We start from the raw sequence: 18,604 nt of genomic DNA, 5'->3' as shown, positions 1-18,604 counted from the left end.
TGGCCATATTTGGGCAGCTGCTCGCTTCCCCTCCCCTCAAACCCCCCCTCCAACCCTTTCCATCACCCCATTCCCTCTAAAAGTACATCTCAGCTACTGCGCACTATACATATACCTCACTCTCACGCAGAGGAGGGGAAAGGGCAGGGATTGAGGTGTCTGAGCATGCTCACTCCTCTTAGCCAAAATCTTTCTCCGGGACAAGAATGAGGGCTACTGACTGTCAGACTGAGTCACCGGCTTCAGTCAAAAACTCTGGCACATTATTTCTGTCCTTTCACAGAGGAGGGGAAAAAAAGCTCCCCATCAGCAAAAAAGTATTCCAACTGCGCTGACTGTAATTCTGACATCGCAAAAGCAGCTCTCTGACAGAGGTCCACTGTCAGCTGTGCGCCAGAAAGACCCGCTGTTCACCACCGAAAGGGCTGCTGTGAATTTGGGTTAAACGCCCCGCAGCTGAATTCAGGATCGTATTTTCTGAGCAGGGTAGAAAAACAGGAAATGGGCACAATGACACATTACAGGAGGCCTCCAGGGCTGCACCAGCCTGGTCCCCCCCCCCCCCGGGAAACGGGATCCTCACCCATGCCACTGAAGAGACCCTGTTCTGCAAATTGCAAGACAGCCCACTGGCACTTTCTAAACCACAGTGAGAGATGCCGCCCGTTAATGGGATTCTTCTGACAGCGGGATGCCTGCGGTCACCAGCGTAGTCCCAATCATCCACTCATTAACAGGGGCTATCCAAGGCAAGATCCTCCCACAGCAGAACGAACCTGCAGCTCCTCACGAGCCATGCCGAGTCGGTGCAAAAGTGAGCAGCACCCTCATGGCTAAGTGCCGGCATACTTTACACTGAAAGTTATTGAAGGCAAACTTAGCACTGACCATTCAGAGTTCATGCTCAACTTCAAATGGATATGGGCCCAAAAGGTAGTTAGGGTGAGCCACCGTCTTCAAGATTTTTGTGCAGTCAAGAATATTTTACATTACACTACATCATTTAGCAGATGCTCTTAACCAGAGCAACTTCCAAATAAGTGCATCACTCTGCTAAGAGTAGTTATCGAGAAGAGGTCAGTAAGATACTGAGTTAAGTGCTAAACTAGTGTAGAGTGCTTTTTAAATAGAAAACAGGGATAGATAGGACAGATATACTGTAGATAAAGAAGAAGGTAGACTAGAGATACAGCTTGAAAAAATATGTTACTGCAAAATAACTCATTTTTTAGGCCTTTTTAAGGGATGCTTGGTAGCCTTTTAATGCTTTTTCCAACTTGACGCAACATGTTTTTTGGTATTACCAGTAACTAGTGCCGTCTCATTATGACAGCCCCTGCACTTGTACAGTAACACTGAAGGGAAATGAATCCAGTCCTCTGATGCGAACACACACACACACACACACACACACACACACACACAGCCAAGGCTGCTTTTCATGCTTGCAGTCCCATAGTGCACTACAGTGAAGTAAGCACTGACTGGGTTATAGGCATGACTCCGCTGTCATAATCTATGGGTCTCAAGGGTGCCTGAGTAGGGAGAAAAACCCTGCCAACAAAATCCACTTAAATCCTGGTGAAACGCAGCCAACTTGTTCCACCGCTGTGGGCTCACTGTCACTGTCAGCTGATGACAAGGCTAGGATCGAACCCGAGTTCCTTGCTGACCGAACCACTCAGGAGCCCAGATTCTTGATTCTCCTGATTTAATTCACATAAAGATGAAATCAAAATTTCGGAGGGAGCAGGATCTGCGCAGAAATGTTCCAAAACAACATTATTTCTAGCACATGAGATCACTTTGTACTAGGCAACGCGGACAACTCAGTCAACTCCCTGCTGCTGGAATGTTTGATACAGGGAGGATGCACGCTGCCAAACCAAAAGTGAAAACATCTGGAGAGATGACAAGTCCTCTTCACTTCTTCACAGCACAGATAACAGAAAAATAAACACACCGGCCTTCCACAATACCAGCCGTCCATTCATAAAAGTTCCACACGTAAGCGTGTCAATCAGTCTTTCCAACAGAGAAAGGATAAAAGCGATAAAGACCACTGTCTTAGTCTGTGATGTGTTGTTACTCACCATTGTTAATGTAATGTCAAAAGTGCACAATTCAATGTGCACTTCTGAAAATGTATCAATTGTTTTCAACGAGCATTCATGAAAACCTATGGCGTCTATTTCAGACATGGGGGTGGAACATTGTAGCATGTAGCATAGTAGCATCATTTTATTTCATCTGAAAACACATGCTGGGGTGAGAGCTGCAGTCTAGCCAATAAGTAATTCCTAATGAATTAACACCTGCCTCTCTATTACAGCTGACACTTGGACAGCGGCTTAAATAAAGAGGCAAGATATTGCCTATTTTACAAACTGACCTCAGGTCTTCCAGATATGCCTGCAAAAAAACAACAAAACTCTATTGTTTACTTTGATTATTGGCAAAACACTGTGACCTGGAAATATGTAGCATGCATGGAAAAGTGGAATTTTCCCTTCATGGACCAAATGAATATCGTGTTGGGCTTGGTTTCATATCAGCACTTTTCATTTCAAAGCACTGATGTTTTAGAAAAAAAAATCACCACACTTGTACTCAGCCTAACCTTGCATCCCAGGCTCCGGGATTCTGTTTCAGTAGAGACCCCAGGTATTTGAGCTAAAGCACTGATGTCATAATGGATTTAAATCAGCTCCAGCATGACCACTTCAACCGAATCAACGGGACTGCAGTGCAGAGTCAAGAGCCGTATGGCATGCCTAACCTCCCCACCAAAACTGCTGAGTTTGCCCTTCCAGCCCCTGTTACTCAGGAAACCCCCCAATCATGCATGGAAAAGTGATGTCTGGCTGACAGCCAAACCCCCAGCGTGCAAACTGGGGCACAAAAAAGTAAGGTTCTGCCGCCACGGTAACAAATACACAAACAAAAAAAAACAAACAAACAAAGCTCAAGTGTTCTGCCCCACGGATCCCCTCTCTCTGCGGCCTGCCTGTTCCTTCACCGAAACACACAAATTAAAGCCTTCGCTTGATTTAAGGCCTGGGAATTCGGGTCTTAAATCCAGCTTTGTTGGATTATACAAGCGGTTATTAGACTGATGAAGCTGGAGGAGAAATTAATCTAAAAGAAGGGAATTATGGCGTGACACTTGTGTCAAGCTGAAAACGCAAGAGTCAGGCAAAACATGGCAGCAGAGCAATAAGTGTACAATATTTACAGGAGGAAGTGATTGATCAATTTCACACAGCCTCGGTACAAGAGCTATGTAAACACATCCTTCTCATGTCTTCCTGTAATACCAGGTCCGTGGAGAGACCCAGTGCTGCTGGTGTACTTAGTGCGGCACTTGCCTGTCCATTAAGAAACACTTGTGAATATTTGTTTAGAAACCACTCCAATTTAAAAGACCTACAAAACTATTTTTGCACCACTGAAGTACTCAATCCTTCCTTCAGACACATGCTCTCCATATAAAGATACACTATATGGGCAAAAGTATTCGGACGCCTGACCATTACACCAACAGGTACTGTAATGACATTGTATTCAAATACATATACTTTAATATGGAGTTGGTCCCCCTTTTGCAGCTATAACAGCTTCCACTCTTCTTGGAAGGCTTTCCACAAGATTTTGGAGTGTTTCTGTGGGAATTTGTGCCCATTCATTCTGTAAAGCATTTATAAGGTCAGGCACTGATGTTGGACGAGAAGGCCTGGCTCGCAATCTCCGGTCCAGGTCATCCCAAAGGTGCTCGATGAGGTTGAGGTCAGGGCTCTGTGCGGGCCAGTCAAGTTCTTCCACACCGAACTCATCAAACCATGTCTTTATAGTCCTTGCTTTGTGCACTGGGGCACAGTCATGCTGGAATAGAAAAGGGCCTTCCCCAAACTGTTGCCACAAGGTTGGAAGCATAGCATTGTCCAAAATGTCTTGGCATGCTGAAGCATTAAGATTGCCCTTCACTTGAGATAAGGGGCCTAGCCCAAACCCTGAAAAACAGGTGTGGCCAAATACTTTTGTCCATATAGTGTATTTTCAAAACATGTTTCATTTGTTCAGTTAGCAGACACCCTTACAATGGGCTTAAGGTACACTTTACAAATCATGAATCTGCATGTGCACCGCGGAAAGTCTGGTTAAGAAGCCAAATACCCTATCCAGCAGTGACCCACCTGCGACTTGAATCTCAAAGTCACAGACCACGTTCCTTCACAAGTGCCCCCCCCCAACTTACTTGTCACTAGGTGGAAAAAAACTCAGGTTCAGAAGTTCAGGAAAGCTCCCAATGAAAACTCAATTTTGTCTGACCTCACATGTCAAGATCTGCGAAAGTTTTTTCTTGAACGTGGGGCCCTAAACTTCATCTTCGTTAAAGCTGCGCTTGAGAGATGGCAGTTCTGCAATACGCTTGACTGAATCTTGCATTTCAAAGCTCAAATGCACAGTTGCCTTGTGATGGACTTAAACTTGCACAGGAGGTCCTGTGATCTGCCCCGTGGCACCTCGGATCAGATGCACACACATTTAGCATACCTAACTGGGCATAACGACATTCAGATGCTTCTCATTAGGCCCTACGTCCCGTGCAGCACTCACAATATGGGCACCTTCCTCACCAAATCCCTTATAGCCTAAAGCATTTCCATCATCCTCAAACACAGATTCCTGCCCCAACTGTAAACATCCTTCTGTAAAAGGAGAAGTTTCACTAAGTACAACTGAAGCATGGAAGCATGTTTTCATTCCTGTGCAATGCTGAGTGTAGTTTTTTTTCCCTGTTTTCATGCCAGATGCAGATCACAGAAATGTGTCTTCTTCGCACGCACTGGTATTCTGTCCATGTTTATGTTCTGTATTTTCATCATGTTTTTTTTTTTTTAGGTTTACATGAGTAATCCAAGCCAACCATGCTACACATTTCCAACATTGCCAGTGAAACTGCTTTTGCATTTCGTTAGTGCATAGCTGTTGTTACACGCACCCATCACCCTAGATGTCTCAATGCATTCAGGAAAGTGTTTAGAGAACATCTGACCGTGATAAGAATGCAGGATTGAGTCTAGACTTGTTTTGTCGAGCAACAGATGAAGAAAACCGACGTCTTGCTTCTCCATTTCAGCCAAAGATCAGCATTTTTTTATTTTTTTAAAAAAACGTGCTTCGAAAAGTTTTTTGGTTGTGAACTTGAACATGGGTGCATTAGAACAGAGAGAGTTTGGAGTAAAAACACATGGGAGCAATCAAGCAGAGATTAAGAGTCTCTTGCATTTACTAAACACATAAAGAGAGAAAACCTGCATTCCTCAGAGGAGGAAAACAAACAAAACAAAGCCCACTGTGGTACGTTTCAGTTATATTCAGTCGTGCCCCTGAATACTGGAGGGGTGGGTACGGAAGTGGGTTTCTGACTGAAAGGTTGTGGGTTGTGGGTTGCCATAAAGGTTCTTCACCTGAATTTCCCCAGTTAAATATCCCCCTGTATCAGTAGGGCGGTCATTAACCCTCTGGGTAACGGTGCCCGAAACGCAAATCAATACAAACATTATCAAAATACACCTGCTGAACAAATGCAATGGTATATTAAAGCGGGTGTGATATTCGTGAGGTCGAGTCAAGACCCCCTGACGAGGGGCCTATTTTCAGATGAGGCAGGTTGTGACATTAATGACATTTGTTTCCACTTTACCAGCATGTGGCACAGGAAGATCAATGCATGTTTTTAATGTCTGCTCACACAGCTTGCAGAAAGAAAGAAAAAAAACCCACAGCAAACTCTGCTGCATGGGGAGATGGTGGTTTTGCTGACAAGTTCAGACCTTCCTCTTTCCTGGACGGTTAGTGCACTGCAGCGGAGACAGTCCAGCTGCTTCCTGATCATTCTTGCTGGCAGTCTATATCTAGCGACTGGAATACTTGGCAATAAAGAAGAACTTTTTTCTGTATGTACAACTGGAGTGTTTTGAGTGTAATTTTTGCACATCAAAGGATTTTGCAGACATGGTTTAGCAGTGAGGATACAGTATAAACTGCGTGCATGCATGCACATACTGTACGCACTCACCGCTTTGCAAAGCTTCACTCTTTTCTGCTACAGGAACAAGAAACAAGAAAAAAAAAACATAACGCCCATGCTTTAGCAGTTTATTCAGAATGTGGCGGTGTGAAAAACAAAGGGTACAGTAGTGACAGATAAGTGGGGTGTCATTAACCCCTGAAAATGCGTGGAGCCGTAAGATTTTATCAATGACTCCATGACTTGAACCAATAAGTGTTTTGTTATGGAGAGCCAAGCCTTCTTAATAGGTCATACATGTCAGTTATTAATGGAATATGATGGCGTCACCCCCATTTTGGGGTTCAAGCCCCACTTTCCTATCACTACCACGAATAAAAAGGTTACATTTTTACAGCGGCTGTGTTTCCATATCAGCGAGCTACCCGAGCCAACTCTGGAGGCTTTACATGGAAAAAAAACCTGCCCCAAGCTCAATGTGTAGCTTGCATTCAGACCCGATAGCACTGACGTTGTAAATTCTACTCTCCATTAGTGACAACATGCTGGATGCATCTCTCTGCCTTCACGCGCTGTCAGCGAAATGAAAACACACCATTAACACCCCTGCGCTCAACGAGTGTTCTCCTCCAAAACGGACTTCTCAACTGGAGTCTCGGCGTAACAGAAGCTCGATGTTTACTGACCTTCCTACCACTCCTTGCGCGTCCAAACGGCCATAGTAAACAAAGCCTGTCGCGAGAGATTAGCCCCCAGCGTGCTTGCTGCGACGCTGTGCCATTATTTACCCGACGGCATAGCAAGGCCAGCTCACTTGGCAAGCGCACCACCCGCACAGTGTCTTTTTGTGACAGACGCTGACCAAACCGCTTCATTCCTGAAGCCTGGTATTCTGTTGTCTTCTTCAATACAAGAGGGGAGAGCCGGACCCACAAAATAACACAGCGCCTTTGAGCCCGAAAAGAGAACGCCACATCGAGCAAGCATGCCGGGGGGGGGGGGGATGGGGGGGGGTCAAACCCCAATCTTCTACCCCTCAATTTAAACTTTCTAGTGTGACTATTTCCACAAAGAGGGCCTTTGTATGCGCCTTTTCATACGGCCCCAACAGAACGCACAATAGACATTCCCTGGGCTTATCTGGTTAAAAGGTTGAACGCAAATCACTCAATAAAGCTCTTTTTGTAACATCACAATAGCCCATCTATGGCAGGCAAATTTCACCACTGGCTGCATTAAGTCATTACTGGGCCTGGCCGTGTTAATTCAAATTTTCATGCGGTTGGAACCGGGAGTAGCCTCATGAAAGACCAGGCTTATGTGAGGGATGTGGACACACAGACACATGCATGTTGTTGCACCTTCGCAGTAGCTGCAAGGCCCTCTGTTTGAATGAGCTACCTCTGACTGACAGAAGAATTGCTTGCCATCTTCTAGCACCTTCTGAAAACCAACATGTTCAGACTTTATTCTGGTTCCCAGAACCTGGACCCATCCTATGCCTAGCACCCGGTACCTGACCACTCAATGTTATGAAATTTGAAGGTGCTGTTGCTACTGCAAATCATTTTTAGGCAACCTTTTTATAGGTCATTTTGTCAGGCATGGGTATGTCGGTATGATGCGAGGCAATCTTTGTCTTTGAGATCACCGTTTGGCATCATGTGAGAACTGACAATGTTGCTCTTAAAGATTATTAGGCTTTACTGGTATGTTAATATGACAAACGTATGCTGTGCCCTAAGGTAACCAATAGGCTCTAGGTGTATGCTAAATCAGTTGTTGCCTGCAGATATTCTTTCTCCGCTGCTCAGCTTAATCACAGTGTTAATAGTTGTTCAACACTTATGTAGCTATTGCTTTTGTTCCTGTGATATGCCTTTTATGTATTTGCCACGATAACCTTGTCAGCTGCAGTTTCAGAGTGTAAAAACAAATTAATAAAATAAAAAACAGCCATGCATTCTAAATGGCAGCCATCCAATTCACAGCAAAAAGACACATGAGCGATACAAAAGGCCATTTTTCACACTTGATTTTATCTTTCCCTTCCTTCCTACCACATCTCAGAGAAGCAAACCTATCTAGATGTACTTCTGGAGTACAGATTAACAGTACACACTTTCTAAATCAAAAGTTCACCATAAAACCCTGAAGCCACGCCAGCATGCATGCAAACAGTGTATCTATAACTCCCCTTTTGCAAGATCAGAGCAAGGTCAACACTAACAGTTCTGCATGCGCACACACCAGAGGAGAGACACGGAGCAGCAGGAATGTACTGCGAGGGGTGGTCGTGCTCTCAGAGCGGCCACAAATCAGACGAGCGCTCTGCCCTCCAACAGCTGCTGTCCGGGGCTTGAGGTCACATCGATTTGGCTGGCACGGCTCGCGGCCTGCTCCCGCTCTCCTCAATTAGCCCTGCTGCTGAAAGCGGCTCAGCATGCACATCTCCCCTAATTAAACGAGTCCTCAGATTCCCCTGCCATGCTGAAGAGAGAGAGAGAGAGAGAGAGAGTGAGAGAGAGAGAGAGAGAGAGAGAGAGAGAGAGAGTGGGGGAGAGAGAGAGAGAGAAAGGGGGGGAGGGAGGGAGGGAGAGAGAGAGAGAGAGAGAGAGAGAGAGAGAGAGAGAGAGAGAGAGAGAGGCTCCCTTCGTTTTTCAAGGTTAAAGGGCCAGCGGTGTAGCATAGTGGTAAGATGGCTTGTAACCGAGAGGTTGCTGGTTCGATTCCCCGCTTGGGCAAGGTAGTTGACCTACAATTGCCTTAGTAAGCATCCAGTTGTATAAATGGATAACATGTAAAAAATTGTAACATATGTAAGTTGCTCTGGATACAAGTGTCTGCGAAATGACAATAATGTAAAGAGAGGTGCGAGCTACTCGACAGCATGGCATGTCACTCCCACATCTGTCTCCCTGGCTCCTGAACTGTTAGTGTTGGTTGGAGTCCCGGGGAACACATTCCATTTCTGAGAGGTCTGAAACGCCCATTGCGACACCAAAACGAAGGGCACATCCAAGCCCCAGCTGGTAGACTCATTATGACGTCCGTGGATGTAACCATAAATCCAGCTGAAATGTGGGCGGTTATTTCATTTAAGTAAAACTCGCTGCTTAATTACTGACAACCATGTTTATAACGAGCGTACTTCTGGTGGATATACTCTGTAGATGTGCTAATACTTCAAACAACAACAACAACAAAAATCTACAAACTTCTCTGTACTGCCCTGCTCACAGTAACAGTCGATTCAACATAGTTGAACAATTGACTGGCTAAATTTACTTATTAAGCAATCTCCAGGCAATGTTATCTCTGTCACAATGTCCATTTCTCATTGCTGGCAGACACAGGAAATGGCTAAAATACATAGACCAGTATCAATGTGACTTATCAATAGCCTGCTTCTCCTGTTACAACACTGATGATCCCTTAGCCTATCTGCATAGCCTAATCTGTGTAATAGCAATGACACAAGCAAAAAAACTTCAAAGAAGCTGATGAGCAAGTCTTAAACTCTGGTAGCTTTAAGTGGCCTGTCTTGCGTGGGAAATCCATATGCAATTCACGTGACAATCAATGTGGTGAGAACCAAAATGCTCTCCGCTTGCGTTAGGCTAATTCACTACAGATTTATACCCACTTACTTCTTTATCTGATGTCCTTGTACAGAGTGGCTTACCTAGCTAACATCAACCGTGTGTTTATAACGAGTTTTCTTTTCAGCAGGCAGAGGGCGTTGGGCAGAGGACATGAGCAGAGATTCCAGATGTGTCTTGTGTGCCCAAGAAGAACACACCTTCTGGAATGCGTTTTGTAGGAGGCGGCTAAGCAACACCCAGCTAAACTTGTATAAGACGCTAATCCTGAGCCAGACCCAGTGACTGTGCTACATCAACACTGGTCTTGTGTAAGGTTACCGCTGCAAACGCCGGTCAACCACATTCACGCCTTCCTTGACACAGAGAACACTGTAGTGTAAACAACAGCATAATCTGTAATTTAAAAACTATGACCTCATGGCTTCAGTTTGACTGTCCGGTTCAGAGGCTGTGCAAATAATTAAAACCATGAGCACTGTCAGTGGCACAAGTACATTCCAAAATCATTGCAACATTAAAAAAACTTACATATTCTCTTACAGCCAATGACATTGACAAATCAAATTTTGCTGAGAGCAGTGGATTTCACCATGGGTAAGATCTTGTATACACAAATTCAACCATGATGTACAACTCTGTGTGAACTAAAGACAATTTTTATGCAGCAATAACTTATTGACGCTTTTCTGTAAGTGTGTGAACACTTGACAAAAGCAATTGACAATGCTGTTAATACTGTTATGTTGCACTGTCAAATGTAGCTGAAGTAATCACTGTAAAGTAAGACAAACTGCATGTTTCAAAAGTGATGACAGGGATGGTGTAAATAATCTTGAAATTTGTGTTCAATTTCTAATATTAACATGGCTCAACATGATAATGATGATAAATTGTGTCCACAACATGTTACTTCTCATCTCTGACAAATGTGAGCAAAAATAGGTATTTGGTGTGAGCCTGTGCCCGTGCTCCTGTGCCTGTGCTCCTGATAACACTTAAAAAAATGACTCGTTCAACAACTTGCATGAAAATGGGGAAAAACGCGTTACAGGTAGCGACAAAGTACTTAAGGGCTACATAGTCAAAACTATCGAAACGCTATCCTTAAACATCACGTTTTCCTCGTCTTTCTACACGGAAAAGTCCGTTTTCTTCACTTGACAACACCGTGGACTGCCAAAAATAAGATCAGTGTTTCGCCGTGTATAGCGCTTTGTCTGTCTCCCAGAAATCAAGGCAGCCAAAAAACGGGCCTTGAGGCGAATAGGTTCGGCGTACAGTCTCTGCGAGCGCTAGAGACACTCCCTTCAAAACAATTATTCTTTTTTTGCACCGTGCAGTCGTTAGATTTTTAGCAACATTTCAGTGTGTATAGCCTCCTATTTCAGACAAGGTGTATACAAAAGCATCTGGGGAAAAATACGCTCAAAAACTTTTCTCCTAACAAAAGAAGTGCGATCCACCACTAGGAGTCTACAGCACAGTATACACATAGAAGTTTGCGGCGACCATCGACGGCAATACCACTAAAGTTTCAATACTGCAGAATACTCATTGGCAGGGACCCGTTTGTCATGGTACACGTGAGAAACACCAACCGACGACCTTCGCTCCATCTCTGGCTTAAATCGACTCATTTCCAGTTTCGTAAACAAGCGGGAAACTACTCGTCTAATCGCAAGTACGGAGCTGCCGAGATTCTGGGCCTGGTCCAGTGTAACACTGTATTGAATGCGGCTGGATGCGGGTTCCAAGAATAACGTTACGGATAGCCAGACAGTTATCTTCAGGAGTAAAAATAATGAGAACCTTTAGATTCAATGCGTCACAAGCGTCTATTATATCGGAACATAATTTAAAAATGACATTTAAAAAGAACTGAAAAATCTTTTTTAGCCTTATACCGCCCATCCCCACCCAAAAATATCCAAACCGCATTCCAAGTCCTTGCGCTACGGGTAAAATGATGCGCCGACTTAATATGGCAAGCTTGCAACACAGAGTACATTGAATCCACGGCAGTATTTTTCGATTATATCTAACACAAATGCGTAAAGACACTCGATACGCACTGATACCCCAGTGTCCAGACAAACCAATCAGTCGCAAAAAACACATGGACATAATTCTCCCAAAACAGGTATATTCACCTTAAAACGTGTTCCACAAACGCGAATCCAGGCAGCTGTGTTTTTTCCACTTTCAAAGCAACATACGTCTATGTTGTACTGATTGTCCAGGACAGTCCTTTAAAAATCCAAGTGACTCCGTCCCCAGTTCAGACAGCAACAATTGCGATACTGTACCAGCGAGCTACTTTTCTTGGGGAAAAAAACAACAATCGGCTCACTCCTTTTATAACATTTTCTTCGGCCCCAAAGAAAACCAGAAAATACATCAAGTTAGAAGTTACTAAAAGGCGTCAGGGCAAACAGGTCCAGATGCCCCAACACCTATCGAATATGTGGAGAAACCGTGTGAATCCCCCTCCTTGCCCAATTTAGATCGGGGATTCAACAGACAAGTCAGCAGCCATCCTCTCTTTAACGTAACCCGCCCCCGACAGGAAATGCCGAGCATACGTCATGTGCACACAGTCATTTCGGTAGTCCACATTTTCGGTGTGTGACCTTCCTATTGTCAATCCAGATGAGATAAACAAAAATAATTTTTAAACCTCGCGGCGCGTAGTAGCTACTATAGGCTATTTCATTATCACAATGATAAAATAAACATATGAGTACTATGAAAAGTAACTGGACCGTTAGTGTAGTTAATGGAAACAGTTCACCGTTATATGAATGCTAGCATGGTTAAAATACTTGGAAAAGACGATCAGGTTTTGTTGTTCAATATTGTAATGCTTCTTCACTGGAAGAAAAAAGTGCAGATCTGGTTCCTGTTAGTAGCATTTCCCCTCGTGCAGTAACATTCTGCGATAAATGTAAAACACTTTCACATGTGCAGAGATTCCTCTGAGTTAAATATTCCGAGGAACACCCCGCTTCAGACTACGGCTCAGCCCTCCAACCCAAACGTTACGTTTTTGTTCGCCTTATGTGTAATTATGTATGTAGAAGTGTATTAAAGGGTTATGTGTAATTACTTATGTGGAGGGTATGTGTTACCACTGCATTTGGAATGGTATAGTTCCTCTGTCTTATATATTCCAAATGCAATGGTAACACATGAATACTGATCTAGGCACGCGCTTGAGACCTCAGCACAATGTTTGGCAGTGATGCTTGTTCACGTGTGGTTAGTGGTGTCCTGTTTGTACATCTTTTTATTCCACATTAATAGATGCTCTTTGTAAGTCGTTCGGGATATAAGAGCGTCTGCTAAATGGCTATAATGTAACACGAGTGCTCAAAGGAAATAGCGCTATCAAGTTAGCCCCAGATAACCCAACATCCAAAGGCAGAAATTTCTGCCTAGGCTCCCATACTGTTATTGAAACTCTTCTCATATGTAACATTAAATTAATTCCAGGTATAGAAAGACCAATTCTTCACAGTTCCTCCTTCTGCTTTGTGAAATTTGGAATCAAACCTACACAAATTATACAATACCTTAACAATCTAACAACCTAACTTTTTATTAAAACAATGAAATAAAAAGGTAATTGTAACTGGATGAAGCAGTCAGAAGGTAGCAATACTTGACATTTGGTCAAAAGCACTACAGTACTCCATTAAAGAGAAAAACTGGTAACCTCTGGCTGAGAGCCTTGAATTCTGTCACCAAAACTGTGTATTGACCAGTGTTCACTGTCATACGTATAAATTGTATTAATACGTATCTGTGGGAACGTTCTCATTCACTTGTTTAGAAATACCATGAATGTCTTCAACATGCAGGCTTGTAAAACAAATCTGTGTGAGCTAAAGTAAATGCTGAATGTCAATGTCTTTATTGTTGATGATACTTTTAAATATCCGTTCCTTTAATAAATACTTACTAAATCACAGAGTGACAAAAGTAAGCTACCAAAGCAAATCCCTTTCTGTATGATAAAATATCTGGTCATTTTAAAAATATTGCCATTGTTTCCTGTTGCTGTTTTAATACTGAGACATGTTATGATGTTTAAATTAAGTAAACAAATCATTCCATCACTTCTTTTGGAGACTGGGAGTATGTATATGTGTTTACTCATGTTATTTAGCTAGAGTTCCTTATATCTTTTGTCTCTTTCATGGCATAATGCTGGAGGTGACTCTTATTTAGGTGTGACCTCAAGTTTGAAAATAAGTGTGGCATGCCAAAAAAACTGCTATGTTTGCTTTTACAGTATATGGGTGTGGTGAAAGTTTCCAGTTAAATGTTGTGTGCTAGTTCCTTCAGTTTTGTTCCTTTTTAAAGGCTGCAGACAAAGGAGGCTCTTGTGCTCGTGAGAGACCCCGCTTTTGGGAAAGTCGAAGGGGTCATTCACACATTCTCATGTCTGGAATCCTCCCAGCTCTTGACATCCGGCTTGTTACCTGCACTGTTTGCCTTTTGCCGTTTGAATTTAGCGCCTTTTTGCTTCCAACAAATGGACCATTTTACCCTATATGTCTGCGAGTGTTTGACTCTTCATAATGGTGTTTTTTTTTTAAGTGTTTCATGAGAGCAAGTTGGATGGGTTTACATCAACAGGTCTACAGTGGGTTTATTTACTTAGAGTTTTAAACCATTTATTAAGACTGCTCAGAGGAAACACAAGTAGCCAGTGTACACACAGGACACACACAGAGAGGAAATTTCACTCTTCCTGTTTATTCCGTAGAGACACAATTTCTCTATGAAAGTTGACCTTTATCTCCTCAAATCCATTTCTCCAGACCTCACCCACCGGCTCACTTCCTTGTTTAGAACCACACAAATATAATTTTCCTGGTTTCATCTACAATAAACAACATGTACGTGTCACCTAATTAGAAATGGTGTCGCACTGTATTTCATTACAATATTGAAATAAGCACAAGTGAAATGAAATACGAAATTATTTAAATATCTGTTTCTTATGTCGACATCAATTTTAGATGAGAGATTATGAGAAGAGACAAAAGGTAATACAGTGACTGTGACTTGTGGCTTGAAGTTCCAGACCAGAGGTTCCTGTTTATATTCTGAACCACTTTTATGTTCAGCAAATATTATGTCTGGTCCTAATGCTATTGCACCTGCCTACGTAAGTAGTTGTAAGGAGCAGACCTTGTAAATCAGGGCTTGTGGGTTTGAATTCCATGTGGGACACTGGTATTGTATCACAGAACAAGGTACTTAACCTGAATTGCTTAAATTAAATATATTAAATGGATGATATGTAAATTGCTCTGGATAATGGCATCGGCTAAGCAAATATGTAAATTCATTCACTGCCTGGCATTATAACCTTTCTCTGGGTTTAACCACAGTTCATTTTATTCATAATCAGAGGAAGTAATCTGAGCTTATTTCTCACAGAAGTCTTTACACATTGCCTGTCATGTTCATTTGGGAAAAAAAAAATTCTCAGTGGTGATGGTGAGTAAGCCTATGCTGTTTCTCAGAGACAATGGTGAATATGCCGTGGACAGTGCTGTTTCTCTCACGTGATGGTGAAAATCGTCAGGACTGTGCGTTCACCCGCATAGCTGTTTCCCCAGCTGTGATGGTGAATATCCTCTGCACTGTGCTGTTTCTTATCTGTAATGGTGAATATCCCTAGGACTTGGCTGTTTAATATCCATGAGGGTGAATATTGCTTGGACTGTGCTGTTTCTTATCTGTGATGGTGAATATCCCTAGGACTGTGCTGTTTCCTATCTGTGATGATGGTGAATATCCCTAGGACTGTGCTGTTTCTTATCTGTGATGGTGAATATCCCTAGGACTTGGCTGTTTAATATCCATGAAGGTGAATATCCCTAGGACTGTGCTGTTTCTTATCTGTGATGGTGAATATCCCTAGGACTTGGCTGTTTAATATCCATGAAGGTGAATATCGCTTGGACTGTGCTTTATCTCAGCTGTGAGGGCAAATATGCCCCAGACTGTGCTGTATCCCAGCTGTGATGGTGAATATCCCAGGACTGTGATGTTTCTCTAGGCCTGGAGTGGCCTCCCTGATGTCTTGCTTGCTCAAACGTTTTTTTCATGCTGCAGACCCACCAGACTGTTTCCTCACTCTGTGCAACTGAAGGTAACTCAAAAAAAAAAAAAAAAATCTGGAAATGAGAGAACAATGTCCTTTCCATGGATTCTGGTCACCATTTCCATCTGTTTGATTGTTCTGATAATTTATTGTCACTATTGTTAGGATTTGTAAGTGGAGTGACAATGTGGCAAATTAGTTAAGTAACTGGCCTCACAACAGAATGTTGCAAATTGAAATCCCAGGCAGGTCACTGCAGCTGTATGCATGAGCGCAGTGCATAACCTGGCATCTGTAGAAATACAGTATCTAGCAATATACACGGGAAACATGTACAAGCGTAAGCTATGGAGGTCACCCAACACTGGGGCAAGTGCTAACAAATCATGGCTCTTCTATGTTCTGTTTTAAGCATTTCCTGAAACAATATTTCTCAGAAAAGCCAGCGCAAACCATAAAAAACAAGTTTCGCTGTGTGAAAGTGCGAACATCACCTGCAACACACAGCAGGGCTGTGAAATCGAAACAGCAAGTCTCAAAATCTGATTCTGTTCTTTCAGCAAAATTATACACGTCATCACGTGAAGAATTCACATTCTCAACATTTTAAACAAACATGCAAACCATTAAGTACCAGATGTTTAAACTCTTCAACCAATTTTCTCCCTGTCATTCTACCTGCTTACTCTCCTGCTCTTTTTTGTTTAACGTGACGTGTTATGTATGAATAAGAGAAACTACAGACTTGCGTATCAAATCACAGATCAAAATGATAGCAATAACAAAAAGAGCTTTTCTTCGACCTCCAGTCTTTAATTTCTGTCAGACTACATGTTTCCATCTGAGTCTGAGAAAACGTTATCACCAGCTATTACATCACATTCTTGTCATTTAGCAGGCACTCTTATCCACAGTGACTTACATAGGTTACAGCTTTTACATGTTGTCCCTTTATACAGCTGGATGTCTACTGAGACAGTTCTGGGTTAGGTACCTTGCCCAAGGACACAGCAGCGAGGAGGAAAGGAATTGAACCAGCAACCTTTTGGGTAAAAGCCCTGCTCCTTACCACTATGCTACACTGCCACCACAGCTATAAAGCTGTATGACTTTGGGCAAAAACAGTGCACATGGTGTAGGACCCCTTGACCCGCATCCACAGGGGTGTCTTGACATCCCTCCTCCATGGCCTGGAGAAGCATTTCTTTCTCCTGGGGATTTTGGTCGTAAACCTTCCAGTGCTGGGAGGGGAAAAACACTCCCATGTGGGGGTTCAGGGATGGAGAGTAGGGTGGGGGAGAAGCATGCTTAGGCGTCAGACCAATCACAGACCAGAAAAAAGTGGTTTCTCTGGGGAAAAAAATGCTCTTACCTCCTCCTTGCTCTCTTACCTCTTCCAGGTCTTCTCTCTTGGACTGGTCCCATTCCTCTATGACAAAGGACAGCCCAGAGGACAGTGGCCCCCTCCTGTGCATGAGCAAGGTCTAACTGACAGTGGAAGAACTGAGGGATTTGCATATGCACATGTGATGTGGGAATTAAGGTAATTAGCAACAACTGATCTATTGTAGTCAAGAAAATCACCTGAAATTTGGGATAAATGCAGAGATTTGTGTTGTGTTTTTGATATTGCAATTTGTGCAAAACAATGAGAATTTATTTCAAGTATTGCATTTTGATGGATAGACATCTGGTTCTGGTCTTCTGGGGCTGTATGAAAGAAAAACTGCAATTTAATGTAAATTAAATCAGTTGAAGGGGCATTCAGACTAACATTTAACATTTACTTGTGGACTTGTGGTAGGGCTTGAATAGTGTTATGCTCACACTCTGGGAGTGTTGTTGGCCTAGTTGCTCATTCACCTTGAATGGATACACTTCTGTTCTTTTGTACTGGAAGTCTCTCTGGAAGAGCGTCCGATAAATGAATGTAATGTAAGGAAACGTATACCTAGAATACTTTATTCAAGGCAGCACTGGTATTACATCTTTTGGATCTTACACAATATTTTTGGTTCATTTCTGTGACTGTTGAACTTATATAAGTGATAATTACAAATATAAGAAACACAGCATTTGCAAAAGTACAGAAGTTTAGTTTGTGTTGAGCATGTATATTTGTACATGCACTGCATATTTGTATATATGTATATTCATGTACAGTATGCTATTGTGTGTGTGTGTGTCTATGTGTGTGTGTGTGGTGGGTGCATGCGGAACATTCAGAGACACACTCTGGCTCTCTGTTGATCACTCGCACTCTGCTCTGTTATCAGGGCAGAATCGCGCAGTGCGGTAATTACAGGCCTATGGGGATTTGTGGAATGTTTCTTGAGAGACATTGGAGGGAGAGATTTCTTCTTTCAAATAGTCAGCCCTGTCTTTCATGTCTGAGCAGGGATCACCTCTGTTCCACTGCATAACTTCATACACATTACAGGTAAACACTCAGTGTGACGCACGGCATCAGTACGTTTGTCTGACTTTTCAAAATTTCTGATAGATTACATTTCAACAACAATAAGAAAATCAGCGTTTATTTTCGGCCAGATGTATCACATTGCCCCTCATCAACGCATCCCGTTCTGTTAAAGTGAAAAGCCGCGCAAAGTTTCTGCCAGCGCTGGCCTGCGATAAAGGTGAAGAGTTTTGTTTCGAGCTTTGAAATTATTTTCAACCGCTGTCGTTCTCCGCCTGTGGTATTTCTGCGGAGCCTGTGGTGAGTTTTTTCTGCTTTCCCAGTCCGGGGAGAGAGGAACAACGGAAGCCGCAGAGCTCTGAAAATTCATTTCCTCACAATCAACTTCCCTTCGCTGCACGGAGAGTTCATGCAGTTCCACATAC

At 42.9% G+C, this 18,604-nt stretch overlaps 1 protein-coding gene across 1 annotated transcript in view; it reads right to left on the bottom strand.

The window, feature by feature from the left end:
• The window catches only part of LOC118772830 (integrin beta-1-like), a 28,727-nt gene extending 16,546 nt beyond the window's left edge, over positions 1-12,181 (bottom strand). The window contains exon 1 of the mRNA XM_036521456.1: positions 11,790-12,181. The gene's annotated coding sequence lies outside the window, so the exon portion shown is untranslated. The remainder of the gene's footprint in view (positions 1-11,789) is intronic.
• Positions 12,182-18,604: the final 6,423 nt, after the last annotated feature.

Source organism: Megalops cyprinoides, chromosome 2, assembly GCF_013368585.1.
Source record: "Megalops cyprinoides isolate fMegCyp1 chromosome 2, fMegCyp1.pri, whole genome shotgun sequence".
Lineage (NCBI taxonomy): Eukaryota > Metazoa > Chordata > Actinopteri > Elopiformes > Megalopidae > Megalops > Megalops cyprinoides.
The sequence above is the reverse complement of the archived record's forward strand: the minus strand, read 5'-3'. Positions and strand labels throughout refer to the sequence as shown.